The sequence below is a fragment of the Magnolia sinica genome, chromosome 12 (genome assembly GCF_029962835.1).
Source record: "Magnolia sinica isolate HGM2019 chromosome 12, MsV1, whole genome shotgun sequence".
Taxonomy (NCBI): domain Eukaryota; kingdom Viridiplantae; phylum Streptophyta; class Magnoliopsida; order Magnoliales; family Magnoliaceae; genus Magnolia; species Magnolia sinica.
In genome coordinates, this window is record NC_080584.1 from 70,540,407 (window position 1) to 70,554,409 (window position 14,003).

A 14,003-nucleotide genomic window follows, 5' to 3' on the forward strand; every position below is an offset into this window, starting at 1 on the left:
CCTCGACATCGACCGACTGACTCGTCTTCCTTGCCAACCGATTGTTGCAGCCCCCATCTAAAAAACCGGCTAAAAATAGAGAGAGAGAGAGAGAGAGAGAGAGAGAGAGAGAGAGAGAGAGAGAGAGAAGTTGGCAAAGGAAATACCTTTTTTTTTGTTCGTCTTATCTCGCCAAGTTAACCTTAAGTTGGGAAAAGGAACTCTCCATGAGTTTCAATAACACTTTTGTCAGCTTCCCTGGAAGATCCCATGGTTTCTCCACACATGCACTGAACATGAGTCGACGTTGTGTGCATCTCCACCACCTTTGCTATCCAAGGGATTACAAACACACGCTCATTCACCTCTTTAACATCCTTAATCTTCTTAACTACTCTCTTACCCAACTGATACAGATACCAGTAATTGAATACACTTCTCCTTTGATGGAATTTTAATATTATCAAATTCATCACCTCTATCTCAATGCGGGCTACATCTTCAATCCAATTCTCTACTTGGCATGTTAGCCTCCGTTCATAGGCTCTTTTAATATCTTCGCGCTTGCTCATTAATTCTTTTGTTGCTCTAATCAGAATATTCACATTTTCATCCAGGTTTGAGAGATAACTGATATGTTGCCCGACTGGAGGCCATAAGATTAAGATGATCTGTATAATTAAAAGAGCAGTGTTTAACAGAGACTCCATCCTAGAAAGATGCATTGAGAGAGAAGCAAAACAACGTCCGAGAGAGAGAGAGAGAGAGAGAGAGAGAGAGAGAGAGAGAGAGATTGGTGGTACCTTAGAATGCCGAGCGAGATCCATGCGAAAGAGTATTCGAAAGAGGACGCGGATTTGGAAAATTAGGTGGGGCCCACTGTCTTGTTTATGAGAAATCCTCCCCGTCCCTCCGTTTTTTGAGTTCATTTTAGGTATATTACCAAAAATGAACCGTATCCAATTCTCAAGTGAGCCAAAAACGTGATAATTAAATTTTCACGATTGAAATATTTGTGGGCCACAGAAGTTTTGATTTATGCTAATATTTTTGTTTTCAGTTCATCCCAATAGGAATGACATTATTAACGGTATGGATGGCATCTAAAGACGGTTGTAAAATGCGTACTCCGGGTCCACTATATAATAGCCCCCGTTCAGGTACATAACCTACTCCGTGTTCAGCTTCGAGTTTGACATGATCTGCTTCGTTTGACATGGTTCGGAAAAGACGGTGGTAGAATGCCTTCAGCCTTAGGGTACATCTGTTGTTTATTTATTTCCGTACAACCTTTTGATACGATCATATGCACCGGGATGAAGTGAAAAAACAAGTATCATCTTGATCCAAAACTTACGTAGTCCTTATGAATTTTTCAACGGTAGGAATATAATCCCCATTGTGGTCTATTTAAGGATTGGATATCTCTAGTTTTTGTGATAATAAACTAAAATTATATGAAAAAAATGGATGGACGGTGTGGATAAACTCCGCCTGTCCCGAAATCCGAACAGACGGGGGGCAGTACCTAATCCGCGGCCTCTGAGCGTAGGAAGTAGAAATTAGATTTCAGTGAGTTACTCAGTAGGCTCTTATCGTACTGAGTAAACTATGTGGGGCCCACCTTTAATGCAAGTAGTTTATCCACACCGTTCATCCGTTTTTCCAGTTTATTTTAGTGGTTGAGACCAAAATTTAAATATATCCAAAGATCAAGTGGACCATACCACAGAAAATAGTGGGAATAATGATCTCCACCTTTGAAGCCTTTCTAGGGATATGGATGAAGGGAAAAATAAATAAATACAAGCTCAACTTCTGTAGCCCTTAAGAAATTTATTAGATCATCTGATTGGTACGATTTTCCCATTGTATACTTAGACAATTCATCTGGACTTGATAGACGGTTCGGATCAGTCACCGACTGAGCTTCCTAACTGAACTAATGTAGCTTGGAGCACCATGTGAAATTCGTGCGCATATGTTATAAAATAACGATTGTGCATCGGAGACATGAAATTTCCATCGACTTGACGAAAAGGTAAAGGGCATTTTACAAGTCAGCAGGGTCGTAGCGAACCCAATGAATGAATACTCAAGGAACCGGATAAGGTGTTACGTAGATGTTACCCTTATCGTGGGGCCCACCTTGATGAATATTTTGTATATCCACGCTGTCCATTTGTTTTTTCAGACTATTTTATGATGTGGTCCTAAATTTTAAGTGGATCTAAATCTTAAGTGGACCACACCTTAGGAAACAGTGGTCATTGAACACTTGATATTAAAAAGTTCCCATGGCCCACCGTAAGAAGATCTGTAATGTATATTTTCTATCCAACCTGTTGATCTAAGATAATACAGACCTGGATGAAGGGAAAATACAATTATCAGCCTGATCCAAAACTTTTGTGGCCTATATAAGCTTTTAGTAGTCATTAAGTACTTTTTGCAGTGGCGTGGTCCACCATAGATTTAGATCTGATTAATCTTTAGAATAACGTCATTAGATGAGATGAGGAAACAGATGGACGGCGTGGATGGAACACATACATCATTGCAAGGTAGGCCCACGTGGTAAGGTTGGAAACAGATTGGCTACTCCCCTGCCACTGTCCCCGTGGCTGATGGTCGGTGCTCCATGTTCCAGGAAATTCCAGAAAATTTCAGTAGACTTGTGTGTTAGTGCTTCATATATTCTTTTGGACTTGTACATATACTTGATCTCTTTTATTTCAGTAGACTTGTGTGTTAGTGCTTCATGTTTCAGAAAATTTTAGGCTGCGCATTTAAACTTGATTTAAGCGCATATTAACGAAAACTGGTTATAAGTGACTCCAAGAACTCGGGAGTCGAGTGTATGCATAACCCCCAATTTCCAGGGCATTACAGGAGAAGTTTGATGTAGGATAGGGATCAAGTACATTACTAACACACATGGATTGGAAGAAGCCCATAGTCTCTAAACATTTGTGAGTAATTTCAATAGGTTGACTCGACATGGCGATAAACGAGGGGAAATTGCACGTTTTTCAAAATTGATTTCTTTATTTGATTAAGATTTTTTTAAATTATATTTTAGGCTTGTGTATAGTTATTTAAGGATGTTAAACTTGTTTTTATTATCAGTTATCAATTAAAACTTCTTAAAAATTTTATTTCTTCTCGTGGATTCGAGATTTTCTCTTGTGAATTTAAGAGCACCTTATGGATTTAAGGTATTTATCGATTGAGCAAGATGGTGATCAACCTCATCATGTCCTCCCCTTGCATCATAAACAAAGATGACTGCATGTTTTAACATTAAGCTTATAGCAAAGGCTTTCATGTTTTAGACCTTCGAACCGTCCACTAGATGTGGTTCAAGCCTGTAGCTTAGAGGTTGATATAGTGTAATTTAACATTGAGACCTTGATTCAAAGCCTAGCTTGCTATAAAAAGGGAGAGTGCACTAATAGAAAATTACACATGCTTATATATATAAAACATTATGGGCATGTACACACACACATGCACATACACGCGCGCGCGCACACATACACACACATATATATAGGAATGATCACATGTGCGCCTTCTTACGTGAGCACCCATGTGCACCTTTGCACCCGTGTCATGGGCACAGAATCTAAATGGTCCACATGATGCGGCAACCCTTGAAACCCTATAGGCCCCTTTTACAGCATGATCCAAAACTCTAGTGGGCCATAGCAAAGAGAAATGCAAATCAAGGGAGGAAACTGATTCCTTTTGCCACGACCCACTAGAGTTTTGTGAGGAATGCTCACTTGCGCACCTTTACACACGTGTCATGGGCACAAAATCTAAACGGTCTATGTGATGCAACACTCCTTGAAACCTGACAAGCCGAACTTTCAACCTGATACGAAACTCTGGTGGGCCATGGCAAAAAGAAATAGTTTCCTCCCTTGATTTGCATTTTTCCTTGCTATGGTCCACTAGAATTTTGGATCAAGCTAAAGATTGGGCCCACGGAATTTTAAGGGGTGCTGCATCACATGGACTGCTTAGATTTTGTGTCATGCGAGCACGACTTACGTAAGAGAGAGGAATGCTCACCTACACAAGTGCGCACCTTTGCACACACGTCATGGGTGTCTAATCAAATGGTCCGTGTGATGTGGAATCCCATGAAACCCCAAGGGAGAAATTTTCACCTTGATCTAAAATTCTGATGGGCCATAGCAAAGAGACATGCAAATCAAAGGAGGAAACTGTTTTCATTTTCCATGGCCCACTGAAGTTTTGGATCAAAGTAAATATTGGGCACGGGCGGTTGCATGGGGTGCTGCCTCACGTGGACCGTTCAAATTTTGGAATCACATGACGTATGATGGGTTCTAAAAAATGTTCGCATGAGTTCTGTAAGAACTAGTGCGCAGCTGAGCAATCCATATATATATGCGCTCAACCTCACGATAAGCTCCCGTGAGGTCGAGCTGTGTGGGCCCTACCATGATGCGTGTCGACCATCAACACCGTGCATTTGATGGGTCCCCTCTAAATTATGGGATATCCCAAAAATCAGCCGTATACGGAACTCAGGTAGGCCATACCATCTAAAATCACGTGAAGACATGCCAAAAACATATAAAAGCACTTGGTGGGGCCCACCTGAGTTTTGAATGCTGCTGAAACTTGGTCTGAACCCTCATCCAAGTGGGACACACATAATGGATGGGCTGTATTTGCCAACCACATGTTGGTGGGCCCAAAAAATGATTATGAATGTTTTAATGGTGCACAGCCCCTCCCCACTTCTGTATGTGGTGTGGCCCACACAAGTCACGGATTGACTTGATTTTTGAGACCTAGGCCCACGATGGAATGGTGCATCTGACTGATGGGGTAGATGTTCGAAACACATCACGGTGGGGCCCACACAACTCAACCTCATGGGACAGTCTCAATAAGTCAAGCGCATAGTACCTTTTCCCTATATATACATACACACACATATGGCCACTTGTAGTTAGCTGCACTTGTACATGTTTAAACTAGCAAGATGTTATTTAGATGGACATGCAAAAGTAACTTGAAGCAGATTGGACGGTGTACCACAGGCCACCAACTTAGCTGGGGAGGGGGATTGGCTGGTGTACCAGACACCATCGATGTGCATGGTGTGGGTACGTGCCGTACGAAGACGAGCCTTGCCGCTCCTCAGCTGGCTCCAAGTTGTACAAAAGGTCCAAAGGAGATAAAAGTTAGAAGAGCCCTAAAATGATGTATTTATTATATCCAAACCGTTCATCTATTTCATTGAGATCATTTTAGTGCATGACCCCATAATTAATTTGTATCCAAAGTTTAAATGGACCGCATCACAAATAATAGTGGATACAAGTATTCTCACCAGTAAAACATTTGTAAGGCCCACCATAAGTTTATTTTCCATCCAATTTGTTCATAAGGTCATAAAGACCCGGATGAATAGGAAAAGCAAATATCATATTGATCCAAAACTTATGTGACACCCAGAAGGTTTCAATGGTAAACTTTCAATCCGCCACCACTTTTTTTCAGCGTGGTCCACTTGATCTTTGGAACTTCTTATTTTTTTGGCTCAAGTCTTACTATGAGCTTGCCGAATGGAAGGACGGTTGGGATATAACACACCTCATGATGGAATCCACGAGACTTGGTGACATCAACACACCAGCCAGGTTGGTGGTGTGTGGTGCAACAGCCAATCCGCTTCCAAAGTAAACGTAATAGTAGGGGGCACCGATTAGGTACTACCCTCGCCTGTTCCCAGCTCGGGACAGGTGGAGGCTCTGAGGGCTACTGATGAGTCACCGTGATGTATGGCTTTCATCCACACTGACCATCCACTTTTTTATATCATTTTAGAAAATTGGGCCAAACATAAGGCTGATCCAAAGCTTCAGTGGCCCACACCATAGGAAGAAGCAGTGCTAAGGAGTAAGGACGCTCACCGTTGAAACCTTTTGATCCATAGCTTCTATGAACCCTAAGAATTTTTCAATGGTAGAAATTTAATTCCCATTATGTGGTCCACATGAGACTTGGATATGCCTTAATTTTAGTGTAGCATTCTAAAATGATATGAAACAATGGATGGACAGCATGATGAAATCCACACATTACGGTGGCCCTAGACACGGATTTCTTGCGAAAGCCCTTTCGCAGGAAGTTCCTTCGCTAGAAACCTAAAAGGCCCCCACCTTGATGTTTGTGAGAAATTTATCTTGTTCATCTGTTTTGTGAGCTTAATTTAGGGCTTGAGACAAAAAGTGAGCAGGATCCATGACTCATCCATTTTGTGAGCTTAATTTAGGGCTTGAGACAAAAAGTGAGCACGATCCCTAACTCAAGTGGACCGCATTCAAGGAAAAGGTGGGTTGGGAAATTCCAACTGTGAAAATTTCCTTGGGCTTGACAGTTATGTTTATATGCCATCCACACCCTTCATAACTTCTTTTGTATTGGGATGACCTAAAAACACAAATATTATCCTCATTCAACACTTATGTGGCCCCATAAATATTTCAACCGTGGACGTTCAATCCTCACGTTTTCAACACATTTGAGTCTTAGATCCGGTTCATTTTTGGCTCCACGCCCTAAAATGAGCTCAAAAAGCAAATGGACGGGGTTCATTTCTCACAAACATCATAGTGGGCCCCACCTAAGTTTTGAGCACAGGAACTTACTGCAAAAAGCTTTCATAGGAAATCTGCGTCCTAATAGTAGTAGGGACTTTTAGACACCTGTGCGACACCGATTCCTGTGAAAGCCTTTGGCAGGAAGTTCCTATGCTGGGAGCCCAGGTGGGGCCTACTATGATGTTTGTGAAAAATCTTCTCCGTCTATTCATTTTTGAGTTTATGTTAGGACATGTTGCCAAAAATGAACTGTATCCAAAGCTCAAGTGAGTCGAAAACATGATAATTAACCGTCTATAGTTGAAATATTCGTGGGGCCATGGATATTTTGATTCATGCTAGTATTTTTGTTTTCAGTTCATCCCAATATGAATGATATTATTAACGGTATGAATGGCATCTAAACACCAGTGTTGAACTCAGGAAGGTTTCAACACTAGAAAGTTCTCTAACCACATTTTCCTTTAGTACAGTTCACTTGGGCTTTGGATACTACGATCATTTTTGGCAACCTGTCCTAAAATGAACTCATGAAACGGATGGACGGAGAGGATTTCTCACAAACATCATAATGGGCCCCACCTATGTTCCCAGCTCATGAACTTTCCGGTGAAAAGCTCATGAACTTTCCGGTGAAAGGCTTTCGCAAGAAATCCGTGTCCAGACCTGTGCGTTGTTCGACCGAATGGATCGACTTATACAGATCATATAACTCTGTATACATATAATTTTGGATACATAAAAATAAAATAAAATATAAAAAAGGTTACAGGAAATGTTTGGGTTTAATTTGGTCTTGATCATTAAAAATGGGGCATAAAATTCAGTAAAAAATAAAATACAAAGAGCAAAAAAGTCACGTTTAATGAGGTTTCCATTCGGTAAAAGGAATGGAGAAAACATGGAAAGTTAAAAGAAAGAAAGCCATAACCAATCTCTCATCCAATCCAAACATGTCACTCTACTATCACTAAAAATTACTCAACACACAATCCACATCTCACTAAAAAATGAAGGTATAAAAGGAGAATATGTTTTAGATTAACGGTCCAATATTATTATCCCTTGTCATTAATAAAGAAATTCAACACATTATTCATGAGTCCTTCCCTAACCCAGCACCTTACTAGTTCATCAACCCACACAATGTAAGAAACAGATATTTCTAATTTCATACTCCAACTGATCATATCTAGATTTCAAAGATAGAAATGCATACTTCTCACACAAACTGCTCCATACCTTCAATGCCCTCAGTGCATTCAGCCACACCTCTTTCTTGTATTTGCCTCAGCTACCCTTCTCACAATCACCACGCTCTCCAGCCTTTCTACACGACAGCTCCCCTTCTTCCATTTCTTTAAAAGTAGTTATAACATTTATATCAGCATCCATTGCATTACCTATGGATTCTCCACACGTGCTCTGACCAGGAGTACTTGACATTTGGGGCACTTCCACCTCTCTTGGTGATGTTGTAAAGGTCACAGACACACGATCAAAGGCCACTTCCTCCTCCTTGACATCTTCAACATCCTTTAGCTTCTTAATGACTTTTCTACCTTGCTCCTCCACATCTTTAACGTGCTCGAGCTTCTTAACAACCCTTTTACCTAGTTCGTAGAGAGACCAGTAATAGATAAAATGCCTTTGGGTGATGCTTCTCCATTGATGGAATTCTATTGTTATTGAATCGACCTCCTTCTCAGTGCAAGTTACGCGTGTAACCCAATTCCCTATTTGGTGGGTTAGCTTCCGTCTTTTTGTCAATGGTGCCAAATCAGCTCTTTCAATGCCTTTGCGCTTGCCTCTTACTTTTTCCATTGCTCTTGTCAGATTGCTCACATTTTTGTCGACGTTTGTAAGATAAACCGATTTGTTGTTGGAGAGGAGGTCCTAAGATGTGGATAATCTGTACAACTGAAATAATGATTGGTATAATTGAAAGACCAATTTTCAGTGTAGATTCCATCCTGGAAGGATGCAGAGAGAGAGAGAGAGAGAGAGAGAGAGAGAGAGAGAGAGAGAGAGAGAGAGAAATCTGTTTAGAGTGGAGGGAGGGAGGGAGGGAGAAGAAGAAGCAGAGGTGTTTAAATTAGAGCGGCATAGATGAAGGAAAGAGAAAAGTAAAATAACACCGCTCGTTGTCAGAGAGAAAGAGGAAGAAATAACAAAGAAAGATGCCAAAGGAAGAACGAAAGAGCAGTGCAATTGAAGGAGAAAATATTGGATACTAAGCCCGCAAATGACCAGGCGCGGATCGCTTCCAGCACCTGCCACGACGGTCGCGGCAGGGTCTATGTGAGGCCCATCGTTTTGTACGCGTTTTATGCACGCCGTCTATCCATTTTTCCATATCATTTAAGTGCATGGTTCAAAAAATAGACAGATACAAAGCTTAAGTGGACCACAACGCAAGAAGCAATGGGAATAATAACGTCCACCGTGATGTTTATTTGTTATCCAACACATAGACCCGGAAAAAGGAAAAACATATAAAAAAAAAAAAAAAAAACAAAACCCATCAGCGTGATCCAAGAAATTTTTAATGGTGGGAGTTATATCACCATTTTGTGGTCCACATGAGGCTTCAATCTGCTTCATTTTTGGTCTGATTCCATGAAAAGATCTCTCAAAGTGAATTAACGGCCTGGATAAAACACATCCATCACGTTTCACCCAACAGAGCCCTGCCACGTCATGCCCATCCGGAGCCCTGTCTCCGCGAGAAAAAGATATGTGTACTAGCCCCGCCTGAAAGGAAACAAACCAGACATGGAGTCGCAGTTTCGAGATGTATTTACTTGTAATGAGACAGTTGGACTTTTCATTCATTGATCTAGACTGCTCACTGGGTCCAATGAACACTTCATAGGCATCCATGCAACCATCAAATCAATCCGACAGGTATTAACCGTTTGATCAATAGTCTTTAATATGAATGGTCAATATCGTTTACATAAAAATAGGTCTATTCAACAGTTGGATCCGTATAATTGTTAGAGACCATCATGGATTACTTATAATTTTGAAGAATCGCTTTTTCTGGGCAATCATAGTCATTCCATTCATTGCGTCAGAAAAGAATGGCTAAAGAAAGAGGAAGTGTTACAAAATCAACTGTAAGAACTGCTTAAACTTATCTAACCATAATACAGTACATACAACAGAATGGATTCCGTAAACAGAAAAGAAATAAAAGCAGCAAGATATTGACCTTGATATGACCATCCTTTGCAATCAGTAAGTTATCTGGCTTCAGATCCCGATGAATAATACTCAAGGAATGCAAGTACTCCAGTGCAAGAACCTTCGTGGGGCCCACCTTGATGAATATTTTGTATATCCACGCTGTCCATTTATTTTTTCAGACTATTTTATGATAAGGTCCCAAATTTCAATTAGATCTAAATCTCAAGTGGACCACACCTTAGGAAACAGTGGTCCTTGAACACTTGATATTAAAAAGTTCCCATGGCCCACTGTAAGAAGATCTGTAATTTATATTTGCTTTCCAACCTGTTGATCTAAGATAATACAGACCTGGATAAAGGGAAAATACAATTATCAGCCTGATCGAAAACTTTTGTGGCCTATATAAGCTTTTAGTAGTCATTAAGTACTTTTTGCAGTGGCGTGGTCCACTATAGATTTAGATCTGATTAATCTTTAGAATAAAGTCATTAAATGAGATGAGGAAACAGATGGACGGCGTGGATATACAAAAGATTCATCAAGGTAGGCCCACGTGGTAAGGTTGGAAACGGATTGGCTACTGCCCCTGACACCAGCCAATGGCTGGTGGTCGGTGCTATGTGGGCCCCACAATGATGTATTTGTTTCATCCATTCCATCCATCTGTTTTTACAGATCATTTTACAGTATGTTGAAAAAAATGAGTTATATCCAAATCTCAAGTGCACCACGTTACAGGAAACAGTGTTGAATGAGGGCTGACCATTAAAAACATTTTGGGGGCCATAAAAGTTTTGGATCAAGTTGATATTTGTTTTCCTCTTCATCTGGGACTGTATGACCTAATCGACGGATTGGATTTCAAATAAACATTATAGTGGGCCTTAGGAGGATTTTAATGGTTGATATCCAATCACTATTGTTTTCATGTGTGAAACACATAAATAATGGTGGGGCCCACAGAGCACCGACCACCAGCTACGGAGCTGGTGTCAGGGGGAGTAGCCAATCCGTTTCCGTTGGAGACACGAAATTTCCAGCGACTTAACGAAAAGATGAGGGCATTTTACCAGACAGCTGGGTCGTAGCAAACCCAATGAATGTATACTCAAGGGACCGGATAAGGTGTTACGTGGATGTTACCCTTATCGTGGGCCCACCTTGATGAATATTTTGTATATCCACGCCGTCCATTTGTTTTTTCAGACTATTTTATGATGTGATCCTAAATTTTAAGTAGATCTAAATCTCAAGTGGACCACACCTTAGGAAACAGTGGTCATTGAACACTTCATATTAAAAAGTTCCCATGGCCCACTGTAAGAAGATCTGTAATGTATATTTGCTATCCAACCTGTTGATCTAAGATAATACAGACGTGGATGAAGGGAAAATACAATTATCAGCCTGATCCAAAACTTTTGTGGCCTATATAAGCTTTTAGTAGTCATTAAGTACTTTTTGCAGTGGCGTGGTCCACTATAGATTTAGATCTGATTAATCTTTAGAATAAAGTCATTAAATGAGATGAGGAAACAGATGGACGGCGTGGATATACAAAAGATTCATCAAGGTAGGCCCACGTGGTAAGGTTGGAAACGGATTGGCTACTCCCCTGCCACCAGCCCCGTGGCTGATGGTCGGTGCTCTGTGGGCCCCACCATGATATACGTGTTTCATCCATTCCGTTCATCCCTTTTTACAGATCATTTTAGTGCTTGATCCCAACAATGAGAGGGATATAAATCTCAATGGACCACACCACATGAAAACAATAGTGATCTGATATCCACCATTAAAATCCTACTAAGGCCCACTGTACTGTTTATTTGACATCCAATCTGTTCATTAGGTCATACAGTCCTAGATGAAGGGAAAAAACAAAGAACAGCTTGATCCAAAACTTTTATGGCGCCCAAAAGGTTTTTAATGGTCTACACTCATTAAAAATTATTTCATGTAATGTGGTCCACTTGAGATTGGAATATAACTCATTTTTGGTATCATACCATAAAATGATCTGGAAAAATAGATGGACGGCATGGATGGAACACATACATCATTGTGGGGCCCACAGAGAACCGACCACAGCCATTGGGTGGTGGCGGGGGGGAGTAGCCAATCCGTTTCCGGTTAGGTTATCTACAAAGTGTTACCCAGTAGAGTCCGGATGCTCTGTTATCAGGTCAAACCATCAGGGTAACAGGAATTCTCTGTTGACGTGATAACAGAGGATCCCCACTCATCCTAATAACCTTTAATCCGTACTTCCATTCGCTTTACCAGTTGTACCGCCCACCTGCTGATTCAAATTGGACGCGGATTTCCTGCCAAAGCCTTTCCCATCAAGTTCTTGCCCTGGGATGTTTGATGGATCCACCGTGATGTTTGTGATAAATCCATACCGTTCGTCCGTTTTTAGAGATTATTCTAGCACATACGAACAAAATTCATGTGTATCCAAAAGTAAAATGAGTTCCACGAGAGGAAACAGTTGGGATTCAGTGACCACTGTTTGAAACATTCGTATGTCCACAAAGTTATATACCAGGCCAAGTTTTGGTGTTTTCAATTCATCCCAGTGAGAACAACCTTATAAACGGTTTGGATGACATAAAAACATCAGGTTAGATCCGGGAAGGTTTCAACTGTCGGAAGCTATTTCATCGGTTTTAATCTTCGTATAGCCTCTTTGAGTCTTTGATCGACCTGATTTTTGGTGTCATATCTGAAATGATCCGTGAAAACGGATGGACGGTGTGGATTTATCACAAACATCATTGTGACCCCTCCTAGCATCCCAGCGAAGGAAGTTGATGCAGGAGAGCCGCGTCGAATCAAATTCTACCCATTTTCAGGAAAGAATATCCGAGAAATATTTAACACTTACACGTGTGTTTCATATTTGAATTTGCCCCGCGCTGTAACACTTACACGTGTGTTACAAGATGTGGTCCCCAAAATTAAGTAGATCCAAATCTAAGGTCGCCACGTCATCCGCCTCCGTCTTTTCCATCTCTTCCGAGACACGCGGAGGGGAGCGGATAGCCTTACAGAGATATATCTGTGCCAGGGGCTGTGTGGGGTCCATAGATATATAACTGACAAATCCACTCCATCCATCTGTTTTGAAAGACAAGATGGGGCAGGTTGCTGAAAATTGATAGAGATCCGACACTCAGGTAGACCACACCAATAAAACAGCGGGAACAGTAACGTCTATCAATAAAATAGTGGGAACAATAACATCCACCGTTGAAACCTTTTTAGATCTGACCATGATGCTTATATGTCATCCAAAACGTTCATTGAATTATTACCACTCAGATGAGTGCAGGAACAAATATCATTCAGATATTAAACCTCTGTAACCGCCAGGCGTTTAATCCCCACTAGTTTCGTGTGCTATGGTATACATCAGTTTTGGAATCGGATTGGCTACGGTCCTCCAGCTCCGAGCTGTATTAACTGTTTGGGAGATCAAAGTTACTTGCTCTCGAAATGATTTATTTATTATATCCACACCGTTCATTCATTTGTAAAGATGATTTAGATCGTGAGCGAAAAAATGGATCATATCCAAAGTTCAACTGGACCACACCATAAATAGCAATGGGGATAATAATTTTCACCGTTTAAACATTCATAGGGCCACCATGATGCTTATTTTCCCTGCGATCTGTTTATAGGATCACAAAGAGATCCCAAACTTCTGTGATTCCAAAAGGATTTTAATGGTATGCGTTCAATCCCACATTGCTTTTTGCAGTGTGTTACACTTGATCTTTATATCTATCTTAATTTTCAGCTCAAGCATTACGGCGATCTTGCCAAATGGATGGACGGTTTGGATATAACACATACCTGATGATGGACCCACCCACAGAACTTCCTGACGTACGGTAACACACTAGCTAAATCGCTGGTGTGTGGTACACCAACCAAATCGCTTCGGTACAATCGTGGACGGCTGATTTCGGACGCTGGATTGCGTCCTACCTGTCAGCCTCTAAACGGGCAGTTATGTGGGTGGGCCCAACGTGATGTATTTATACATTCAAACCGTCTGTCACTTTTCTCATATCATTTTAAGGCATGAACCATAAAATGAGTCAATTCCAACCCTCAGGTGGACCACACAAAATAATAAGCTTGGCTGCATTAAATATACTTAGCTTT